A 17945-nucleotide genomic window follows, 5' to 3' on the forward strand; every position below is an offset into this window, starting at 1 on the left:
TTTTGGTCCTTTTTTTGTTTTTTTTAATGTGTTGTCATGTTTATAATGACATCATTTTTTTTAATGGGAGTCGTTCACTTTGATGAAATTTTAAGTGCGTGAAAATTGTGGTGAGATTTTTGAGTAGGCAAGTTGAGGTGTAATTTTTTTTAAAGGCACAATAAGAGAAAAATTGCAAAAACAAAATATTCCTTGTAGTCCAGGACTGCTGCAACACATGAAAGTGACTTCCTACATAAAAAAACTTAAAGAACACGTATTTATACCAGAAAAATACAAAAAAAAGGAAAAATTTGATGAATTATTACTGAATAATTTCTGCAAAGATCGACTCACCTTAATCTAATTGATGTTTAAGCCCAATTCAATGTAGTATTATTAAAAAAATAGTTATTAAATAAAACATATTAACGTCACACATTATCTGTGAAAAAAATCAAAAGCCAAAAAGTTGAATCTAGATGTTGATACAGCAGTAAAAGACATCTCAGATGCTATTTTTAATGCTGACATGAAGAAACAGTTTGGCCTGCAGTTCACTGAGAATCTCTTTTGGTAATGAGGCTCTCTGCGTGGCACGCTGTTAAGGAAAAGACATGCATTACATTTCCTGATTGGCTTCTTGCTCTCAGAAGGTTGCCAAGTCTTGCAGAGTTAATTTCCAACACTAATTAATGCAGCTCAAGAAACTGGGGCACCTCAAAATGATTTTCCTGAATCCCTTTTAATATTTTCCTCCAAAAACAAAGCTAAAAAAAAAAGTTTAAATTAGTTGAATGCAAAGTTTAGCATCTCAGGAGAAATTTCCCATCAACCTCCCAGTGCTATCACCATCACCAATCAGCTTTCGCAGCAGCACAAAGTGCTCCTGCCTTTGATTATGAGTGCTGCTCTTTCTAAAGGGATAAGAAGGAGAACACCAAAACAACTAAAAAAAAAAAAAAAAAAACGGACCAATCCATGAATTACTGTTAAATTCAATGAGGGAGAAGTGGGTTAAGAGGAGCTGCGGTTAAAAGTGAAGGAATGTGGCAATCCCGGAATATCCCAGGAGGATCGCCGTGTTCAACAGTCAACAGAGCTGCTCTGTTTTCCAGCCTGAAGCGCCGCCCAAACGCTGACTCAGACTCCAAACACAAACCGGGATCATCCAGAGTCACACAAGCTGTTCTTCCTGTCACATCATTCCGGAGCCACATTATCAATCAGGATGCCTTCCATCTCCCACCCATCTTTTTTTTTTTTTTTTTTTAATTAGGGGGAAGAGAGTAAACTGTTTCCAAATGACCTTTAATCAGGCCACCGCATGATCTGCAAACTGCTGTTTTTCTTTTTTTGGGAGAATGTGCTTCCCACTGCTTCCACCACCTCCAGGGAAGACCCACACAGGCTTCCAGTAAACCCAGTTTAGCAGAATAAAAAGCATCAATTCATTCCCTGCCTTAAAGGAATATGCAGGGTGTGGATGTTGAAATGACCCCTATGGAAAAAGTGGGAATATTTTCCGTTTTTTTTTTTTTTTATTTATGCTACAAGGAATTTCAAGATGGTGTTTAGTAGTAATCGCTCCTTCTTCCAGCAGTATTTTTATTTATTACTACTGGAACAATCATTTCTGTTTTTTTTTTTTTTTTTTTAAGCCAAGTCCCATGAGAAAAGCGCACATGCAAAACAAACACACACACACACTGCCCGGAGGCCAAACAAACCGAACGAATGAAGTGATTTTCCCTTCTGTAAAGGGAGCACAATAAACATCCTTTCAACTGTCACCATGCATAAAATCCATGTAAGCAGAAGGGAAACAGGGGTTTTAGATTAAAAAAAGACAAGCAAGACCCCTCACAAAACACTCAAAAATGATATGATGAGATGCAACAGGACAGCACCTCATTCAGCTGATTTGTTAAAGATCTGTTATGGTCAGCTAATAGGACTTCCCTAATCTCCAATCTTGACAAATAATTACTGGTAATGGATTCTTGCATTAGTGAAGGATAATCAAATCAGAAGTTTTTTAGCTCTGGTAAGTGGTCATAAGAGCATGGCCATCAAGCCTCTGATATGAATGACAGTCAGAAAAAAACCAAAAAACTGGATTTGGCCAGATTTATATACATTTTAATTTATTTTACCATTTTCCTTTTAAAACCAATTTTATTTGGCTGCAGAAAATTAATTAAAACTGAACAGAAGTGGAACTTTTATTTAAAAAAATGTCTTAAATCTATCAGAAAAAATATTTTTTTTATCTTAAAAAAACACAATTTCTTTAAAGTAAAATGGATTTAGAGATTTATTTGACATCTTCTGGTAGAATAATAACCATTTTTTGTACACCCAGTCCTTGTTACAAGTCATTTTTAACAATCTGGTTTCTACTGTTTTTCTTCCGTACTTTTTTGCTTGTTTTTCCCAATTATTGTGGTGGGCATGTGAGGGGGGCCACACAATCAGCTGACTGCTGTATCTCTAACCACATCCACCCACACATGAGAGCAGATGGAAAATGTCACAGGAAGCGCCCCTGCATAAAGACAAGAGCAACAGCCAATTGGTGGATGGAGCAGTAAAAACCCACACACACATTGTCCTGTAAAATGTTTACATGGAAACTGGGTCTGGGAGGAGGACCGCTCGCTTTCCAGGAGCAGGTGGAAAAAAATATATGCAGGCACTGAGAATATGTGGGGAGCGGTTGCTGTAGCAACACGTGGGTCTTTCCGAAACAATTTTGCAGGCGGGGGTAAAGGTGACAGGGTATCGGGGTGTCGTGTCACACTGATCTGGTGATTGGTAGTCCTGTAGAAAAAGTCAAAAGCCTCCGTTTAAGAATGTTTCATCCTTCTGCTTTGTGTTATAAGACAAATGCCACAAAAATTTGTTATTCCAGAGAGGCTCCCAAGGCAAAACCCCTTTGCGCTACTCCCTAAACATGTAGCCACCCAAGTTTGCGTTTCCCTGTGCCGGTCCCCAGCCCAGATCAAATACACGGTTGTGTCAGAAAGGGTGAAAAACTTTCTCCCAAACCAAATCCATAACAACTGATTCTCTGTGGCGACCCCAGACGGGATGTTCCAAAAGCTGAACAACATACTGCCATCAAGTACCAGGAAAATGAAATAAACCAGTAAGTTTAAAAAAACAAACAAAAAAAAGAAACTACCTTAACCTGAAGTGATGTTAGACAACAAATTTAGAAACCAGTGGTGTCTAAAAGAAGTCAATTTTTTACTTTTTAGACAAGTTTTTTTGTTTTTATCTGCTAAGGAGGAAAAAAAAAACAGGAAATGGTGTTGTATCTTTTTCTATAAACCACACCTAGTTGTGTTTTTTGCATCCATTTTGTCACATTTTTGAGAGGTAAAACTAGCATGTTGATGTCAGTTTCACTGAAATAAATAATCTGACTATCAATACTATTCAATAGTATGTAAAGGAGGACACTAAGAAACTTACTTTCAACCAAAAGTACAAACAAAAATGACTTAATATGTCATTTTTTTGCAGACACACTCCAATGAAAATTGTGTTTTTTGTTTTTTTTTAACATGTTCTTGGTGCATTTGTCTCATGATGGAGGATGTATATAAAAAAAATTAGGCTAAAAATTGCATTTCTGATATTTCTATATTCAAATTATTGTGAATAAATTGTTGTGTTTGAAAAAGCTTGCAGCTGTGATGTAGGATCTACAACGGAAAGCTCCCAGCTCCGCCCCATTCTGATCCATCCATTTGTAAACATATAGATCCATGTGTGTCTTTGTTTTTCATGTCTGATCTGGCATCTGACTCAAAACTGTACAGCTGGATAACTCCTAAGTTGTTCACCATTTGTGTTGCACTGGTATAGTTTTGTTGAGGTTGTGAGGTGCTGTAAGCTAGTGGGATAGAGTGCATAGAAAGGGATGATGGGAAATGGAGGCAGGCTCATCCCGCACCAATGGTTCCCCCCACAACTAAGAGGTGAATTTTAATGAACGACACAAGTTCTTTTTCATTTTGGATAAAAACAGCATAATAATTGAAAGACCATTAGGAACGCTTTTACAATAGATCAAAAGAAGATCAGAGTGGGACTTAAAGCCAATAGCTTAAAGATGAAATTATATCAGACTTGTCAAAACTGGTGTGACATAATATAAATGTGTTTGCTCTCTTACTGGAGCATTATGACCCTCAAAATATGAGAAAAAACTCCAATTATATTATTAAATATGTGCATGAAAAACATGTTGTCAGGAAAAAAAATGACGCTCAAAAGTATGGCTGCTTTTTGCTTTAAAGCTTAGCACACCAAACAAGAACTTCTGAAGAGGATACTTATGATATTTTTATAATCAAATGGATTTTTCTCATCTATTGTTATTGTTCCTTTTCTCATTATCCAACAGTACAGCTCGTGATCGCTCTGACCTTGTGCTATTAGTCTGTTGAAAGGTTGTTATTAGTGAAGGAGAAATAGGGCACTGGTTCCCATTTTTAATCATGCTGTACATATTTGAAAAGATCACACGAGTTAACCCGATAAATAGATCAGGACGATCATTACTTCTTAAAGACTCACTCCAATCCTGTTTTGATGTGTTTTAAAAGCGTTCCCAGTGAGTGATTTTTGTGCCACAGTTTTGAGAAAAAAATATCTTAAATTGTAAAAAAGTTTTATTAGTAGTATTTTAATCCTAAAACTTTATATTTTGTTTACAATTTAGGAAATTTGTATCTCAGAACTGTGACGTTTGTTTGCAATATGGTGGCACAAAAATCCCTCCATATCTCAGTTGTCTTTTAACTATGATTAACGTAAATCTTCTAATAGTTTCCAGTCTCTAATAAACGCCATGGCAACTATTAAAAGATTTACGGCATGCTGTTTTAAGGCTAAATCAAAAAATTGTCATTTTTTAAGACAAAGTTTCTGCAGAGCAGCAGTAGTTATTAGAAATTCGCCTCTAAGCTGGGTGGGGCCATTGGCCTGAAGTAAGCCTACCCCATTTCCCATTATCCATTTGTTTACACTATCTCCCGCTACCTTACAGGCCCTCACACCCCCAACCTAACATTACCAGTACAGCCAAAAATGGCAAGCAATATTGGAGCCGTAAAACAAAGATGTCCATGGATCTAGTCGTCTACAAGTGGATGCATTAGAATGGAGTGGAGCAGCGAGCTTGTGATTTGGCCCAACACTTTTTCTAACTGTATTTCTTTGTCTGATTCCCAAAGATTTGAACAAATAAATACTACGAAATGCACTTTAAATCTTAATTTTCTTTTTATTTGTCCTCAATCATCAGATAAATGCTACAAGAACAGAACAAAAACACCAAAAACACAATTTTCATTGAAGTGGGTCTTTAAAGGCAACAAAACACTCCTAATAGCAAGCCCCAGTACCCTACCAAAAGCTTCCCCCCTCACCAGGGCAATCATATTTGGACCCATGAAGGAGGCCTGCCATCAGAATGCCACTTCTATTTTTTTGCCCATTCAAACGCACCCCAAAGCCCCACCCACAACGTCCTGATGCTGTGCCACAGCAGCAGTCACAGCTTTCTATCTTAATCCAGCTCTTTGAATTTGTCCTTTAATGGTCTAGCCCCAACCTCCCCACCCCAAATCTGATTCACAGGCTGCAGTCAATCTCAACTATGGAGGCAGGTCTGGATACAGCAGATAAATGAATTTGATCTAAACTGTGGTATTTATTTTAGGTTTATCTACATGGTGCATAAAGAAAGCAGTGTACGACTGTTATTAAAAAAAAGTCATTTCGACCAATGTTTCTATCTCTAATAAAATCCAATTTGAAGATAATTAGACACAAAAGAGGGGGCTGGTGCGCCTGTAAAAGTAGCAAGCTGTGAAAATGAAAGCGAAGCCTCAACCACAGTAGAGCCAGAGGGGACAGACACGCCGTCAAATGAGCTTGAGCACAGTGTCCTGTAATCCTCCCGTGAAGGCGCAGCCACTTGACGGCCCGTGGTTTAACAAATGTCATTAGATGAAAGACACAATACCAGACATTGCCCCTTTTTTCATTCCTGAAGGGAGTAAAGGCTCTGATGGGACGTTGTTTTCAGCTCCGTAAGGAATGGAAAAAGTTGTTTTTTTTCACCGAAAGGGATTTTGGAAGATATTTTTGACTAAGAAGTAAAACATTAGCTAAAATGATTATTCCTATGGAATAAAACAATTATATTTGTATCTGTAATTACCAGATTTACCCCCCAAACTGTGTTATTTCTTTATTAAACTCAATATTTTGTAAGGTGAAGAACCAGCAGCTGCCACTGAATTCCTGGAGTCCCGCCTCCTGATATTAATGCACTTGGGCTGGGAAATCGTAATAAAACCAATTTGTTTGCTGAAGTTAATCTCTTCGCCTCGGCTCCTATAATCTCAGTGGAAATGAACAACAGCAGCTGGCTGAGGCTCTAACGGTGAGATGTCAAAAAACCCCAACAGCGCCCCCTACAGTGGTGAGATTATCCCTTTGTTTCATAGCAATTCAAAAGTAAGAACAAAAGAAGTATTCATAACTAAAAACAGCCTCAATTGAGATCACACCACAGGAGGAAGAGGAATATTAATATTAGTCATATCTTTTAAACAGATTATTTCCATATTTTTCACTTGTCTCAGAACACAAATGTACGGATGAAAAAATGACTTCATTTATGTGACATGACAAATAAATTGAGACAAAGAAACTAAAAAAATCAGCTTTTAATGGCGATTAGAACAAGGAGCAACAAATGCAGTCATTTGGAAAGCCCCTAAATACAGTCACATCAAACCAATTACTCTGAGAGGGTTTTTGATGCCGTTTCTTGGAGCTTTTCTAAAAGGTTACTTTAAAACTTGTGTGACACATGACTAGTGCAAAAGTTAAGCTTAGAAAAACAGGAGTTTATTTTTATATTATGTAATTTAAACCACATTTTTTCACCTATTGTACTTGTAAAACACATTCTCAGAACAGAAATGAGCCAGTTTAAAAAAGTTTATGTATTAGTTTTTTAAATTTAAAGGTCAGAATATCTTTTCTTCAGAATGCTGCATCAAGGTCAGGAGTATGCTATAAAAAGACTTCTGGTATTCTGACCAAAGAATATTTATGTCAGTTCAGCCATGTGTTTTTTTTAAGTTAGAAATTATTTATTAAATATATAAACTAATGCAATGCTCCACTAATTGTTTCATTTTTCTCTCCTATAAACCCAACATTTCACAGCAATCTAACACTTACCATATTCATAGAAGCTCAGCAATATTTTTCTAAAGGCTTGGTGCAAAATGTCAAAGGTGGGCAAATGTAGTGAATCTTGCTCCAGACTTTTTTATTCACAGCTCTATTCCAATATATGAAAGACTTGGTGTCATCGTGTCAGGAGTCTGTGCTTTGTCTTCTGGTCACCGACAGGAGCCGTCTCCTTGGAAACACTACATATCCCAGCAACCCCAACGCACACTTCCCAGATGCCGCTCAGCTGACACTCATTGACTACAACCCACGTGATACTTAAGAACTGCTCAGCGCCTCACTCAGTGCGAAGTATTGTTTGTGCCACCCTGCCTGCACTACCGAGCGTTCCTTTCTGGAACTGATCTTCTGTTTACCTGACCCTGCTTTATCTCTGATTGCCTGCCGCCTGCCCTGACCCTCACCGGGACTCTGAAATCTCTAATCTCTTCTTTGACAATCCCATGCTTGGGACTGATTTCTGCCTGTCTGACTCTGATTTAGCTCGGAGAACTTTAAGCTGTGCTTACCTCCTGTCTTCTTGCCTGAACTAATAAACCTGCTGCAAGTGGAACCAGCTGCCTGCCCACTTGTGACACATAGAATTCCAGCCAGACACAAAATACAATTATTAATTTCTCCCCCACAATCAATTTTCAAACCTAGTTGGCACTTCTGGGTTTTGAAATGGCTGTGAAACGTCACTACTAAATCCAAGTACCTGATTGGTCAAATTGGGTTAACCTTTGACACGTGCACAATTGCTGTGCATTTTGTACTTGGAGCCTAAAGCAGACTTCAAAATTAGTGTAGCGATACGTACACATATGTGCAATTATATAGACTTTTCATTGAAAGTAGTCGCTCGAATGTTCTATTCTGAGCCCGGTGTGAACGTAGCATGAAGCTTATTCTCACTACCACAGGGCAGAGGCAGAGTACGCCATGGAGGTCACCAGTCCATCACAGGACCACACGCAGACAGACAAGCATTCACACTCAGTCCTGTGAGGGAAGCACGTTTTTAGACTGTGGGTGGAAGCCCGAGTAAACCCATGAATGCATGGGGGAGAATCTGAAAGGTCCCAGCTGGAGTTCAAACCAGGGTCTTCCCACTGCGAGGCGACAGAAGACATCTGAAGCCCGACAGCTATCATAACAGCCAACAGGGCGAGAACCATGCATCATAAACCATCAAACAAAACATACGGATACATTGTGTGTTTTTTGTATCAACTCTACTTCTCTCCAGTGTTCCAATTTTGACTTCCCATTCCGTCGTAGCTTCCTTCCATCACACAGGCTCCTCTAAGTGGAGCGTCCTCCTGCCTCAGTCGACACACGCTCAGAAAAACCACATGCAAACCTTTGATTCTGTAAGCGTCTGTCATGTCTTCTCTGTCAACCGCTAAACTCATTAGTAAAGAGGCTCATTATTCAGGGCCCTGAAGCATTATCTGGGAAATAAGCGTTTAAATTGCTGCAAAATCACACAGACACTCTGATTAATAATACAGCATGCTAAATTATTAGCTCCACTCAGGAATATGAATAGCTCTCATTACATACTCATTTTTTACCAGTAAAGATGATAAAATATGGCAAAAACTATGGATGATTTGGTTTTAAATCAGCAAATGGCACTTTTCATATGGATGGCTTGCACTACATTTAATTTCTTGTAGGAAATGTTAAACTTCTTGGAGTTTGTCTGATACTCTGTCACTTTGCTTCTAGAGTTCCCTTTGAAATATTCAGCCTGCGATTTTTAGCGGACCTGAATCGAAAGAGCAGACGACAGCCTTCTACCGTCTGATTCACTCTTTAATGCTGTTTGAGCACCACAATGATTGCGTGTGTTTCTGTGTGGGTGGAGAGCAAGCTCATTAATTCATCTACACACTGAAGCTGCCACTTTAATCTCCACGGTCCTCTGAAACACACTCCGCGGCCCATCGCATGCAGTGTGTGGGTTTTGAATGATCTAATGCGTCCAACAGAAATGCCTGTCTTTGTGTATGCATAAGCTGACGAAGTTGTGGTATGTGCAAGACTCTGACTGAATTCGTCAAGTAGTTTCAATCATAAAGATCTTCTTTAACCACAAATGGAAGATCTTGCTAACCATTTGTAAATGCTTTAACGTATGCAATTCAAAGACCAGCTCATTAAATATTGTCTCTGGCCTACAGTTCTTGATAGTCACATTAATTATTGACACTTCCTGGGAAGAAATGGAACTGAAGAGACAGCAGTATGTTGTGTTCACTGTAACCAAAACCCCAAGAGTTTATTTTGTTTTAGATGACTCCCAAGAAAATCCACCACCTACAGTTGGTAGAGGTTTGGTTCAAAATGTCGAAATGGTGCAAATCTCGGAAACACTTGGAGACTTGGTGTCATATAATTCTGGCAAGGGACAAACCGCAATTAATTTCTCCTCCGTGATAAATTTTGAAAACAGTTTGTATTTATGTAAGTTAAACGTGATGCTACTCATACGGCACTACCAAATCCAAGTCACTGATTAGTCAAAGTTTGACCTGGTTTAACTGTCAACGTGCATTCAATGGCCACAGCTTTGTAGAGCCTGAAAACAGTTGATAAAACTTGATGACCAGCACGTTTAAGTGTGTTCAATCAGCCAATTCCTGAAAAGTCTATGAAACACGTGTAGTTGCGCGTTACCATGGACACCATGAACTTAACTTTACCTGGGAATTCTGCAAAGTAATTCAAAAATATGTACACAATAGCCTTTTAAATTTCAAGGTCACAGTGATTCAGTACATGGATAAAACTTTGTAAGCCCTCAGTTTATTTTTAGCAAGCACATTTAGATCATTAGCCTACATTAGCATGAACATATTTATCAAAAGGGTAATATTTTTGTTAGAAAACCAACAAACTTCCCAGAGGTTTGAGAAATGTTGAGGAATGAGAGGAAGTCTGCATTTAAATTCACATTTTCTGAGAAAATGTTTTACTTCTAGTCCATTTAGTATAAAACTGAACTTGGAGCCAAGATAACTAATCTCACCATTTCATTTAGTCTAGTTTACTTTCTAATGGGCAGGAACCACAAAAAATTAAGTATTTCCTCATCTTTCACAAACCACAAATAGCCTCATCATGTCAAACAGAAAACATGAACAATGATTGCTTCATTCTGGTCCAATATCTGATGTGAAATTCAACATTATGAAATAACCCCATATAAATGTGCCACTCTAAATCAACATTAAGATTTGAATTGAAACAAAAAGCCGTTTAATCTCTTGCAGTGACTGCTGCTGGTCATTTCTCTGAGTTTCTGGAAGCTTTAAATGTGTTGTTTTGGCTTTAAGCTGATTATCCAAGTCTTAGAATGAAAGAATATTTTGTCTCCTCCTGTTTTTATCAATGTCATGGCACAAGTCCAAACAATGACACGGGCCTGCTGCTCTCTGGGAAGGAGCGTTCTTCCTCAAAGTTAAACAAGATGAACCAAGAAAAACACACTAATGAACAGATGTGACTGAAATGTTTTGAACATATGTTTAGAATATTGCATACCTTCTAAATATAATGGGAATTACATGTTTTCACGAATCTTTTCACCCTGATGGAAGTAAACATGAGAACTGCAACATTTGTTGCTTCCAGCGACACATAGTTTCAGGCTGTTGATTTGTTCCCATAATTTCTACTACACAGCTCAAACTAACAGAGGTTCTGGGTCGTCTAGACCAAACAAAAACCCAACAGATGATTTTATGAGTCTTCCATAGTGAAAGATGCCTCAAAGAAGATCAACCATACATCCATTCAAGTCAACGCTCCCCTTTTGGGGTCACGGGGTTGCCGGAGCATATTCCAACAGGTGTGTTGGATGGGTCCAAAAAGTAAATTGCACTGAGGTATTTTAGAAAACTTGAGGATCAAACTGATTCAAAATTAGTGAAAATGAACTGGAAAGGTCAGAAATAACAATGGATCATCTTTGAAATAAATGTTGACTCAGACCGACTCAGACCAATCACTGTCGTCTGGCTCCAACATGGTGACGTCCGTATCGTGGGAAAATGGGGACTGCGTTGGCTATATTTCACTGGAGCCGGAGGTAAGATATTTTCTATGGGTGATGTCACATCCACTCTGTCCAGTTCTATATTCACAGTCAATGGGTAGGATTGACTTCCACCAAATACCCTGAAGAAGTCTGTGAGTGAAATCCTCATCTATCTCTATGATAAAAACATTGGGGTAAATGTAAAACATTGCATTCTGTATGTACTAAAATATTCTCTGCACAATTCTTTTTAAGGAACTTAGTTTCTTTGAGCTCGATTTATATCAGGTTTATCGTAGATAATTGCTGCAAACTCACCAGGATCTAAGGGTTTTTAGCGTGTACATACTTCACAGTCCTTTGGAAATTCCTTATTGTTGTTCGCTATAAAGGTTCCAAGTTATATACACATTTTGGTTGTAAGATTTTCCATTTGGAGTAAGGTGCTCCCCCCTAAAATCCATAAAGTGCTAGTTTGTCTCCCCAGTGAAGTACCAGACTGAAGTCTTTGTCAATTAGCAGTCCAGCTTATCCTCTTTCACACATGGGTGCAATAATATGATTCATGTGGAGGTAAACATTCAGTGAGAGTGTGTTTTGTCCATTATTTCATCTCTCATTAGACCAGATCACTCCCACTCCATTCCCCAGCGTCATATAATGAAAGTAATGCTACCCTTACTTCAGTTGGTGCAGCTGAGACTGTCTCCAAGAAACCAAGCCAGCTGACAAACACTATTTCTATTACTACTGAGGTTTAATACCTGCTTAAATATTCATATGTTTCACTTATCAATAAAAAACAAACTAAAAACATTTTTTCTCTTAGAGGGATAAAACATTATTAAGCTATGAAAATGTCAAAGCGTTGCTCAATGCTTTAATGGGTATAAGGTTTATTGGGAAGGGTGTAGGACAGATGATAGTAAATAATAGAAGTGTTGAATGAAAACAATAGTTTGCAGATAGGTAAAAAAACAGGAAAAAAAACATAGTGACGATGGCTAAGTATCATAAAAGAAATAAAGAAGAAAAAAAAAACCTAAAGCCAACCCCTGACCCTCTCTCTTGTCACTTGGCAACCAGCTCAAAAATTAGGGCCCTTGGTGGCTCTTATCATCAGCAAACAGTAGAACGTCCACAAAAGGCTTCAGCCGGCCTAATTTGTGGTCAAACACAGACGGCAGCATCATTGCTGTTCAGGGCAATAAACTGCTGGAGCTGTTAGGGACATGGGTTAGGACTTTTGCTAAATGGACCAAAGAGATTTACCAAAGACAGTCTCGAGGGTAACAGTTGCTTTAGTTACCAAAACCAATGGGAAGACTATCCGTTTTCTTATAAGATGAATACTCCGCATATAAAGACTAGTTGTTATATGTCCATTCTACCTGGTACATTTTTGATAGCCTTTTCGGCATATCTGTTCAAGGTAGGTGGATTGGCAGAGATTTTTACGCCCGGCCTAACACAACCATGTATTTTATTTGGGCTGGGGACCGGCACAGGGAGATCTAGACGTGACCCCCATTGTGGCTACATACAGTAGTTAGGCAGTAACGTGAACCCACACTGGATGAAGCTAATTGTGCCCTCTCAGGAGTGAACCCTGGTTTCTCACGAGCCAGTCCTACATACCTACAACCAACTGGAGTCATTCAGCTGCTTGGTTAAAACATCAGATCATAAAGAGTGATTCCTATGTCATTGAGATCCAACCAGGTCCCTTCTGGTTATCATCACCTTCTTTACTATTATTAAAGTGTCAAGCCATAGATGAAACACGCCTACTTCTTAACAGATTTCAGGAGGATATTCACAGCAAGGCTGCATTCCACCATAAGGTTAGCTGTCAGCATCCATTCAATTCATTTATCAGTCAATCTGGTTGCCATGGAATTTCTGTAGCTAGTATCAGTTCTGCTCTAATCTTCTCCTCCCCCCATCCTCTCCATTCTCTTTCTTTACACTGGCAACAGGCCAGTCTGACTGGCTGCTACTTTTAAGCATTCCAGCATCAATAACCCAAATGTTTCCCTCGCTAAATCCCACGATTACAGTCCAACCTGCACATCGTTATGAAACAGCTACAAAACCCACACGCATTCACTAAAAAAACGTACAACATACTATCAGACTTACTATATTAGTTTGAACAAAAGAATGCAACCGCCAAATGAGGACAGTGAATAATTAGAAAGATGAAAGACACTCAACACAGACATTTCAATTATCTCTATTCCTCTGGCAGTCTGCAGCTGCCGTCTCTTGAAGGTCAGCTCTCCACAGCGTAACAATGGGTTCCAGTCAGAGCCTGTATACTGCTTTCCTCTACGCTAAATCTCATAAAGTTGGTGGGAAACGCTGTTCGTCTCTTTTGTCTGTACTGTAAGGTTGAGAGCCATGTCAGCCAGGCTAAACAGTTTCAAGCGCTTTTCTTTAGCGCTATCATGTGACAGTGACAAACATTTTCCTTCTGTTTTTGGTGGATATTAACAGAAACCTGTGATGTCAAGATCAAGCAACAGCAAGAAACATTTGTAGTGTTTTTGCCAATGCACTGAGATATGATGAGCAGGCGCGTTTGACCGAAGCAACCCCTGTTCTATCCCACACTCCCACATCCTCATAGGTATTTACAGGCTGATCCTGGGCCTCGTCGCCTTGGCAACAAAGAGACGGGAAATTCTGAGTAGTCCTGTTTACGCAAACACACGCGCTGCCTCCATCCACAGATGAATGAAGGCTTGTTGTTATCACTATGAATCAGTGTCCGGTTGTCATACGAGCAGAAGACACCTGTGCAGCACTACAAACTAAAAACCGTGAAAACAGCATTTGCATGCTGTGGGAGACAAACTGTTTAAGAAACTGTTTTTTGCTATCATTTTGCTGATATTTCAAGATTTAAAACTTGAATGTTTAACTAAAAAATAAAATAAGTTTAACTAAAATCTCACTTGTCCTGTAAAAGTTTCATAAAATATAAAAAATCAGTTTGTGACTGGATAGAAAAAAGGAGAAAAACAAATTATGAGAAAAGGAGAGAAAGGAAAACACAGCACAGCAGTTGTCTGTTCTTTTCTAGACGGCCTCCGTCTTTAAATCAATGTCGGCAAATCGTCAATGCTCAATCATTGAGTCAGTCCATTCACTGCGGCAAGTCTTGTAAATGGAAAGCTGCCAGCAGAATGAACAAAGAACGTTGACTGGCAGAGAAGTAACTGGATTTTTAGTTAGGAATTCATAAAACAGTGTAGGACAGTGATTACAAGTTGTATGGGACCACTTAAGCCTTACTTAACCCGAACACCCGTACAGGTCAAACCCACACAGGTTTTGGGGTTGTCCAGGCCCATGGAGGGTCATAGAGATGAGGGTTCACATCTTAAAGAGAGTAGAGGTCTTGTGTATGAGGTGGGCTTGTACGCAGAAGCACACCAAAATCTTTTTTTTCTTTTTTTTTGTAAAACAAAGTGATTAAAGGACATTAACTGTTTGCAGAAATTATTAATTTAAAAGTGGAATCGGTCCCCAATTTTAATTTTCCCTTTTATCATATCTGCTGGCTCCTAGTTCCACTGCTGTCCATACATGGTAAGGAAATCTTAAATAAACTCTGGACAAACACAGACTTGGAGTGGATAAGTAGGTTATATAAAAAATGCAGAAGTGAGGGAACACGCTGCGGGAGCAAACCCCTGTAGTACGCTTAGTCAACATTATTACTTAACAAGAAGAGAATACTTCCCTGAAAAAAATACATGTATCACTGTTTCCTTAAGGTAAGCTTTTTAGATATTAGAAGCATCTTTATGCTTTGGTCATTTTAAAAAATGGCATACAAACTTGTTTTGTTACCACATCCAAATAAAAGGTGGTTTTAATAATAGATTTTGTTATGCTTTTGAAAAATAAAAAACCACAAGTTTGATGCATCAATTACTTTTACTCTTAAAATTTGGATGGTACTCGAGAGACTTAAGAGCAAAGCTTCAATTGTGCTGCATCTGGACTGAAAGAGGTCACATGATCACTTCCTCTACTTCCTCTCTGTTACCTTTCTGGTGATGGCTGGAGGTGAGGAGGGTGAAGTGCCCCTTACACGGGCTGCCTGGGTAACATTATACTGCTTATGTAAAAAGATACTACGATCTGTTGAGAGTGTGGCACTCTAGATCGTGGATTCTATAGGTACGCATAGGTGTGTACACCCACCAGTGTCATTTGACATCAGCATTTTATGAGAAGGCAGCAGCACATAAACTGCAACTTATGCAACACTTACAGGCAGTCAGACAGCTATATATATATATATAATTCTAGTGATGAGCTATGGTCACTTTGTTTTTACAGTATGAGACAAAGTGTTCCTCAACAAAACGTGATTTTAAAAAATGTAAATGTGGCTGTAACTGCTTGTATTTTATAATCAACGTAGTCTACAGGCATATAATCAATATCTAAGTATTAATAATTGCATTGTTTCTTTAGAGATACATTGATAAAATGTATTAATCCCAGATAGCATAAGATTATGACATAATTTCACATACACAAAAAAAATGTTCTTTTCATTGATAGCCATGTTGCAGTTCAATAAGCGATATTGGCTCTAAAGATATTTTATTGGCATTACTGTATTCCCCCCGCGTATTCGTGTTTTCATTAAGTATTTGCAGATTTTTTTTTTTTTTCAGTCATGTGACTCCTCCAGTTTGCCACTAAAACTCATGATGCTTGTATGAAACCTTTGGGTCAGAAGGAGGTGCTGCGCTGCTGAGGTGCATTTCTGCTCCGTATTCGCTGATGTCTCCGGTTCCTAACCCTCATGAATAAGGGGGGATTACTGTATGTTTGTTTGATGATAAAAAAGATAAAATGCGTTTATTTGGTTGTAATCTGCAATTTATACCACTAGATGTCACTACATCCTGTTAAAAATGTTGAATTGTTGAGAAAAATGATATTTAAATGATTGAAATACCATTAAAATATGTCAGTTAACCCTTTAACACTGTAGTTATAGCTCCAGTGTTGACATTTTTTTGACTAGCATCAAACTGTGCATAATTAGTGTAACTCCAGCAGATTCTGAAAACTAAATAAAAAGTAAAACAGGATTAAAAAAATAACTGCAAAATGTTAAAAATTGAACAAAAATAGCCAGTCTGATCTTTAAACAACAGTACATGTCCATAAGTTACCACTACAACCAGTCTTACACTGCGATTCCATCGGCGTCGGCAACGCAGGTTCATGTGGCCACTTCCATTAAAAGTCTATATGAATGGCGTATGTGTGTTTTGGCTGCGTTGTCACCCATGAGTGTTGTCATAAAAGAATTGTCTAAGTTGCAGTAAAGTTGCGATGAAAATATAAATTTGCGGGGTGAGCAACAAATCTCAGGTTTGCTTGAATTTGCGTTGATAGTTGCAATCGCAACATCGCTAAATCCTGGAGGACTGACTTATGTGAAACTTTTAAATCCGAAGGCGCTGCAGGGGACACAGCAGAAGAGCACGCAGCCCGTCCAGCCCCTCTGCTACGCAGGTACATTCGCTGCATGAAGAAATGTCATCAGCTCTGCATTTTTCCAAATTTAGGCACAGGCTGTGACAAACCGATGTTTTAATTTTCTGCATCGATGAATATGTTGACGAGTTTGAATCGTTTTTTTACTGATTCACGAAGAATTGTTACATCCTTAGTTCATGGAAGTACCATTTGAATATTGAACATAAAGGAAAAATGACCGTTTGTGCTCAGCCGAAATTACATGATACCAAGTCTTTCATACAGTGAAAGAGAGCTGAGAAAGAAAAACCTGAAGCAAGGTTTGCACCACTTCAACAATTCGCGTCAAGCTTTTTCCAACTGTGAGTACATGTGCAAGTATGTGTAGCAAAGTTCAGTGTGAAAACCCTTTGCTAAAAGTGCTTTCAAGAACATCACAAGAGCATCACATGACCTGTGTAAAATATAGCATTACGTGAAATTCAGAAAGTGGAAAAACATCATTGTGTGTCTTAAAAACAGTGCTACATGAAGTGCTGAAGTGTGAAGGTATTAGTTAAGTCCAACTTCATTATCAAGTCAGTTCAGGTTGGTGCAATGAAGCTAATAACGCCAGATAAAACTAAACCACCAGATCTTAGGGTTGTTGAAGCACCGAGTACTAAATTATAATACAGATGGAGTACTTTTAGTCAAGATTTTGGCTGAATATTTTAGTACACTAGATCTGATGCAAAAAAACTGACATGTTATTTTATTACAAGCTGTCTTGCTTTGCTTTTGAAGCAGAAATCCTTCTTCTCAGCACATCAGGAGGTGAGCATCTCATGGAGCAAAAGAAAACATGATGAAAGCACAGCAGGTTTCCTCGCACACACAAAAGACAGATTTCCCCCCCTGCTGGAGCGTGGGTGTCCCCAAAAATCCTTGGAAACGGCCTCCCCGGGCTGTCGTGAGTGCACGTGTTTGCACACAGTGAGGGCAGGGCAGGTGGGGGGTGGGGCAGTTATGAGTGGAAAATGGTGCACCGCATTGCTTTTTCACCACCTGACAGATGTGCAAAGAGCTGCAGTCCCACATGCTTATGACATACCAAGGACAAGGCGGGGGGGGGGGGCCCTGGCATGGG

General features: G+C 38.8%; 1 protein-coding gene across 1 annotated transcript in view; it reads right to left on the reverse strand.

Annotated features, from left to right (window-relative positions):
- The window catches only part of bcr (BCR activator of RhoGEF and GTPase), an 84431-nt gene that overhangs the window by 37729 nt on the left and 28757 nt on the right, over window positions 1–17945 (reverse strand). The gene's annotated exons all lie outside the window — the stretch shown is intronic.

The sequence above is a fragment of the Oryzias melastigma genome, linkage group LG12 (genome assembly GCF_002922805.2).
Source record: "Oryzias melastigma strain HK-1 linkage group LG12, ASM292280v2, whole genome shotgun sequence".
NCBI classification, from domain to species: Eukaryota; Metazoa; Chordata; class Actinopteri; order Beloniformes; family Adrianichthyidae; genus Oryzias; species Oryzias melastigma.